The following is a 6,088-nucleotide window of genomic DNA, read 5'->3' on the forward strand; positions in this document are numbered from 1 at the left end:
AAATAAATAAGGGCTCAGAATGATCAGCGTCAGTACCAATATTAAATATGAAAAAAATATACGATAGAAATGTTCGTCTCAACGCAATTGTTTCCACTTTTATTTTATTAATAAAAAAGGAAGCCAAAACTTGTCGTGAACGTAATTTGTTACAGGAAGAGAGACTTTTCAGACGATGCAATATTTGTGCTTCGAGCGATGATTTCATTACGTATTCTGGATCTTCTGACTGTATAAGTCTTTCAATATATTCGTTATGTTTGCTCTCCAAATATTGCATCAGCCAATATCTTCCGGTCACCTACATTAGCTGTGAAATTCACAATCCTCTCTAAGTTAAAACACTATGCATCACCCCACCCACCGGAATTGTTATGTAGTGCCATCTGGTGGCAGGGTGCGTAACTATTAGCAACATCCAACGCCCCCCCAAGGCATCGATAGTAGTGCACTCTGGTAGGTAATTCTGAAATAACAGGAACCAACTTAATCAAAAGAGTTACTTAATAAAAGGAAAGAGCATTGCTCATAAAGCTAGTGTAATAAATATCACGATTAAAATGGGGAAATACTTTTGAATTCTAATTTTTAGCTAAAATAGCGAGATTACTTTAAATTTCGATCTCATTAACCCGGATGGCTTAAGTAATATAAAATTGGTTTTTTTTAATTACTGTCTATATTGTAGTTAGTGAGTTTGTAATTCCTATTTAGGCTTCATATGCATTCATTCTTGATAAGGTATCCTTATTTGTTGACGACATTCAATGAACAGGTGCGAATAAAGTCGCTATTATGACTTCGTATTTAGTTCCGGTTCCTTGCAGCTAATATGAAAAATTTCTGAATCAAAATCAATTGGAGCACCAAAATACCTCCTACGATATCCTATTATCCTGCTTCACAACGTTCACAACAGACCTTTTCCCGGTCCCTCGTGTCATTTCTGAAGCAAGGTTTGAATGCCATCTCGTGGCCGCCGCGTCATTCACCACCAGATACAACATTTAGCAGCGAGAAAATGCATACGGTATATATATATATATATCTGAACGCAGTTCATTCCACATTTATTTTAATCATATTAAAAAGGAAGCCAAAACTTATCGTGAACGTAATTCTAAAAAATCTAATTTGTTACAGAAAGAGAAACTTTTTCAGACGATTCCATAGTTGTGCTACAAGCGATGATTTGATTACGTATTGTGGATCTTCTCACTGTGTAAGTCTCTGAATATATTCGCAACGTTTACTCTTCAAATATTGCATCAGGTAATCTCTTCCGGGCAACTACATGAGCTGTGAAACTCACAATCCTCTCTAATTTCAATAAAACAAGGATACCATAATATCAAGAACGAAATTACAAACCCACTAACTACGATATACCCAGTGGTGGTAATTATGAGAGGTTAGTAGGTTTACTGCAGGAATTTTGGCATGGTTGTATTATTATCCAAGTTGTCATTCTTCAAAGAAGAATATTTTATTGTGTGCTTTGCCTGAGATATGGGTGACATAACATTTACAAACAAGCAGAATCTACACATTATTTGTCTAGACAGTCTGAGGCAGTCACAGCTGCATGAAGTCTTGCCTTTGAGATATATTTATTTATTTACTTCATATCCATGGATCATTATAGATTACGAGTATATAGGACAAGTCAAATACTTTACAATAAAAAATAAGAATAATAATATAATTATACAATAATATACTAAGATAATACAATGATGAGTCTAATAATAGAACTAATATAATCGTTTAACACACGACACCGCTGTACGCCTCAAGACCCGATCCTTCTATCCCGGCAAAAAATATCCTGGTATCCTCGATCTTGTTCCTGTAAGAAAAAAATACAGAACAGGGCAGTAGGCAATCCTATAACATTATTAATATTAAAATCTACAAATTAATTATTCCTGTCGCTATACTGACTGAGCTATCAATCCAGTTTAAAATGTACAAATATTGCATTATCTGTGATCAAAGTTCAAAATTAGGGAGGTTTACACGATGGTCAAGACAAGACGAAGTAAGCAAGCAAGACTAATTAGGGAATTTAATATACAGCATTGCTTTACTTTTTCAGAGATGATGAAAAGGTTGGGCATCGCGAGCGCTACAGTGGTCCAACTTCAGACTTCAAAGAGGAGGAGGAGGAGGGCTACAGACCACATGTTTAACTCGACTACACAGATGGTAACGGACATGTGCTTAATGCAAAGGAGACTTTCAGGTTAGCACAGCTAACAGCATATCTGTTTTTAAGATATGTCGCACAGTGGAGGGTAGCCTGTCCAGTGGTAGTACATACTTCAGGGGAAAGAAGTTCTCACAGTAATAGCCATTTTATGAAAAAAATTCCAAAAAGGAAGCAGTTTTTCAGTGGAAACGGACAAAATTATGGGACCACCGTGTTTATCATCCATCTGTGCTGTCCTCACCATAATGTCTGAACCAACTGATGGATTTATGTGAAACCCTGCATTGTCATCGTGCCACTCACATGTTCTTTCAGTTGTCTACCAGCAGCCATATTAACATGGCGACTGAGCTGGGAGCAACACTAGAGCAACTTAAAGTAGGTCCTTAAGAAAAAGGTCCTGGGATAAGCTGTTATACCCATTCAGAAGATTCTGAGTTTGATCCCCACTCGCATCTGTGTACAGATTTTTCTGCTCACATATGATGCCTTCACATCTAACAGAGGTAAAGCTTTGGGAATACAAAGGCTACCCCCCCCCCCAATGTTAAATTCTAAGGTCTCTCTGCTGACCAGCACTATCATGATTACCCTATCGGGGGGGGGGGGGAGATTATTGTCTCCACCTCAGATGCTTTCAGTAGAACATTTTTTATATATACATGTTGTTTTGACTTCATTTTCTCCCATTCTGTATGTGACAGTTTGTAACTAGCCAACGTATTGTGACATTTGAGCATGTAAATAAATACTTTGTACTTGATACAGTTTGTTGTGTAGGCATAGAATGTGGCAGAATGGTTCATTTTGCAGATAGGTTGCATGAATTAGGAAGAAACATGCCTCAAAATTATTACTGTCCCATTGTACTTTTATTAAAATATTTTGTGTTAATCATTTCAATCCCTACGACTTTAATGGGCTGTAGCATGCCCATTTCTGTTTGTTGGCTGTATGAGTAAGTTGTGTTGAAAAACAGAATGTTACATATTTTTATAATTACACAAAATAACAGATTGAACTAAATATGGATCATACCCCTATTTCTGGCTGGAACTTCAGGATGAAAGGATGTTCCGTGTTATTTGGAATCTTGGTCACATTCTGTAAGATCCTAAAATACAGTGACTTTAATGTTGTCTCTCTTTCTAATTTCAGATACCTGTCTCATAAATTTCATGGAAACAGACCTGGCAGAAATAAAGCAGAGAAATGAATGAAGAAGAATGAACAGGAAGGAGTGAGTATCAGTCCAGACCTGGTCATGAGCTGTTATTTGTAACTAGTACTGTATTGTAGCACCCTCCTGCACTTCATTTACTGGCAGATGGTTTCACAGTCTTACGTGCAGCAAGTCCTTTTATATAACTTACTAAAAGTTATTCAATACATGTTTTGACTTTAGGGTCATCATTAGGTGTTTTAAATTTATAAATTATAAATGAGGAAACCGCTGTGCTTCCATATTGTTGATGTTTGTAATTATTGTGTGGTCCCTTCTATGCGCATGAATGTATGAAGTGGCAGGCTGTTCTGCCTGCTGTGTTATGCTGTGTAACAGAGCAGACAGAACAACCCGCCACTTCGTTTATACATGCACACAGAAGGGACCGCACAGTAACGACCAACAACCACAATATGGAAGCACAGCAGTTTCTTCATTTATAATTTATAATTTTAAAACGCCTGATCATTACATGTCCATAATTTCATATAGCAGATAGATATCCATCCACACTCTTTGTGCGTTCATTTTCTTCTGACTACAAACATACACAGTAGCTTCAGTCTCTGAACAGAACTGAATACGGCAACTTTGCGGCAAGTCAGATGGAGCCTTCTCATAAAACACAACATATTTGTTCAGTTGTAATTAGGCTAGCAGACATAGACAGAGACCATGGTTTGGAAACTGGGGGAAATTGATGACTTCAAATAGCAGACTAACTTAATATTTGGCCAGCTGTTAGGATAATCAGTGACAGGAGCTGCGGATATTACAGAATGTTTAAGGGCAAACAGACTATGCACCATCTGAAGGAGATTAATTCTTCTCTTTTTGTTTCCAGTTGATGAAACAGATGAGCTCAACAGACACCAACTTGGAATGCTTAGCCTCTTGCAGCAGAAGCAGAAAGAAATGCAGTCTCCATTCGTGGTCCTTAGTGGCGGTAAACAAACATGAATATGCTTTTTGTCTGCATTCACTGAAAAGAACGAATTCTAATTAAAAGAAATTGTATTCATTAACTGACAGACTTAGACACAAGAACACAGATTACTAGATGAAACCAGTGAACTCAGTTCAAAATTTGTCTAATCTTGACAGTGCAAATAACAGTAATTCATAGCTTTAACTCAAAGGCTGAGTAGATGGGAAGCCATATAGTAATGTTGATAATGTCATATGGTGATTATACTGCTGCAAAGTAAATATTTGTTTTTCTCTGAGCATGTCACTTGTCTTGTTATAATACTATAATACTATAAAGTGTCATTTTAATGATGGATTGATTAATAAGGCTTTCCTCCTTGGTACTGTGAAGCTTTACTAAAAATTTATGTTTTTGATGCAGAATATGAAATTTTATTTTCAAAAAGAAAACCACCATGTGAGGTTTTTGTGAGATCTTCAAGTTTAACATGAGCATTATTACATTTTCTTTGTTTCTTTCTTTTTCAGGGCAACCATCTGAAAAAGAAAACTGCAGATTCTTCATGAAATATGCTGGCACCAACTCTGAACTTTATCGTGGACTTATGTTTTTATTGTTTCTTACTGTCTGGAATATCATCTCTATTTTTTAAATAAGACACAGCTTGCAGCTGCTGACAGTGCCTATGTGTACTGGAAGGAAGGCCACAGAGTTCATGTCACATTCAAATGTGTACAGTGGTTCTCCTGCTTCCTTAGGTAACCTGTTGGCACCTGTAAGCTGAAAAGTACAATTTCTAGTGATTAGTTGCTTGCTTATAGGACTTGAGCCAGATGAACTGCCTCTAAGCTAAATCAGACATGAAGTAATTATATTTGGCCTTTCTTGATTGCAATAGCAATTTTGTATCCTTCCAAGGAAAGAAAGAAACCCTTGTTCAATTGTAGGCCAGTATGAAAATCTGTAACATTATACAAGCAACAGAATCAGAAGGTGTACAGTCTACTGCAAATCATTGTAAAGCACCACTGATATATCACTGAAACATTTGTAATGGGTTATAAAAGTAACTTGGTTCATCCTGGTCCATCACACTAGTAATTGTAAATAAGGTTTTAACCACTGTCCAGTGTGATTGATAAAAGTTGTTTTTAATTTTTCATCCTTTACATGTTTCAGAAGGATATTATCAACACGTATGAAAACTACTGTTACATGTTATACATATGCTATATCTTTTAACTAATATTAAGATGTACATTGATTTGTTAAAACATCTAACAATTATTACAATTAATCTGTTTACAAAATAATGTTCAATATTTGTTTTCAACTAGAACCAATTTGGTTTTTAGATCTTTTAACAAATCAATGTACATCTTAACTCTTTGACTGGCGCGGGCATGTTTTAATGCCAGGGCGATGCCAGCCGTTCCCTGGCGTTGGCGTGTTCTAACGCTTTGAAAATCTCTTCCCTTATTTGCTCTCTTGGCTCTCATCAACCAAAGACATATATATGATAGTTTTTGTGCATGGTTGTAAAGAACCCTTGTAAACTTTGTGGGGGTCTATATTACTGTCAGAACCCTCCGAGAAGGAAAAGTTCAAAAAATATTTCACATTCATTCAGTTTCACCATGGCTTCTCGCAGCAAGTGTCGGCGTGTTCCTACAGACCAGCTGGAAAGTGTTGTGAAGGAGATTTGTGCTGATGATGATAG

The 6,088-nt window shown here is 36.5% G+C and overlaps 1 long non-coding RNA gene across 5 annotated transcripts; it reads left to right on the top strand.

Annotated features, from left to right (window-relative positions):
- The first annotated feature begins 947 nt into the window (after positions 1-947).
- LOC111871601 lies at positions 948-5,651 on the top strand. Of its 5 annotated transcripts, XR_002844064.2 has the most exons (6): positions 948-1,030; positions 1,144-1,222; positions 2,099-2,245; positions 3,371-3,452; positions 4,282-4,383; positions 4,896-4,912. It is a non-coding gene; the product is annotated as an uncharacterized LOC111871601 (long non-coding RNA). The 5 variants fall into 5 exon arrangements; XR_004513785.1 differs by lacking the exon at positions 948-1,030 and having other exon boundaries at positions 1,041-1,222; XR_004513786.1 differs by lacking the exons at positions 948-1,030; positions 1,144-1,222 and adding an exon at positions 1,236-1,272.
- The last annotated feature ends 437 nt before the right edge of the window (positions 5,652-6,088 follow it).

The sequence above is a fragment of the Cryptotermes secundus genome, unplaced genomic scaffold, assembly GCF_002891405.2.
Source record: "Cryptotermes secundus unplaced genomic scaffold, Csec_1.0 scaffold1876, whole genome shotgun sequence".
Lineage (NCBI taxonomy): Eukaryota > Metazoa > Arthropoda > Insecta > Blattodea > Kalotermitidae > Cryptotermes > Cryptotermes secundus.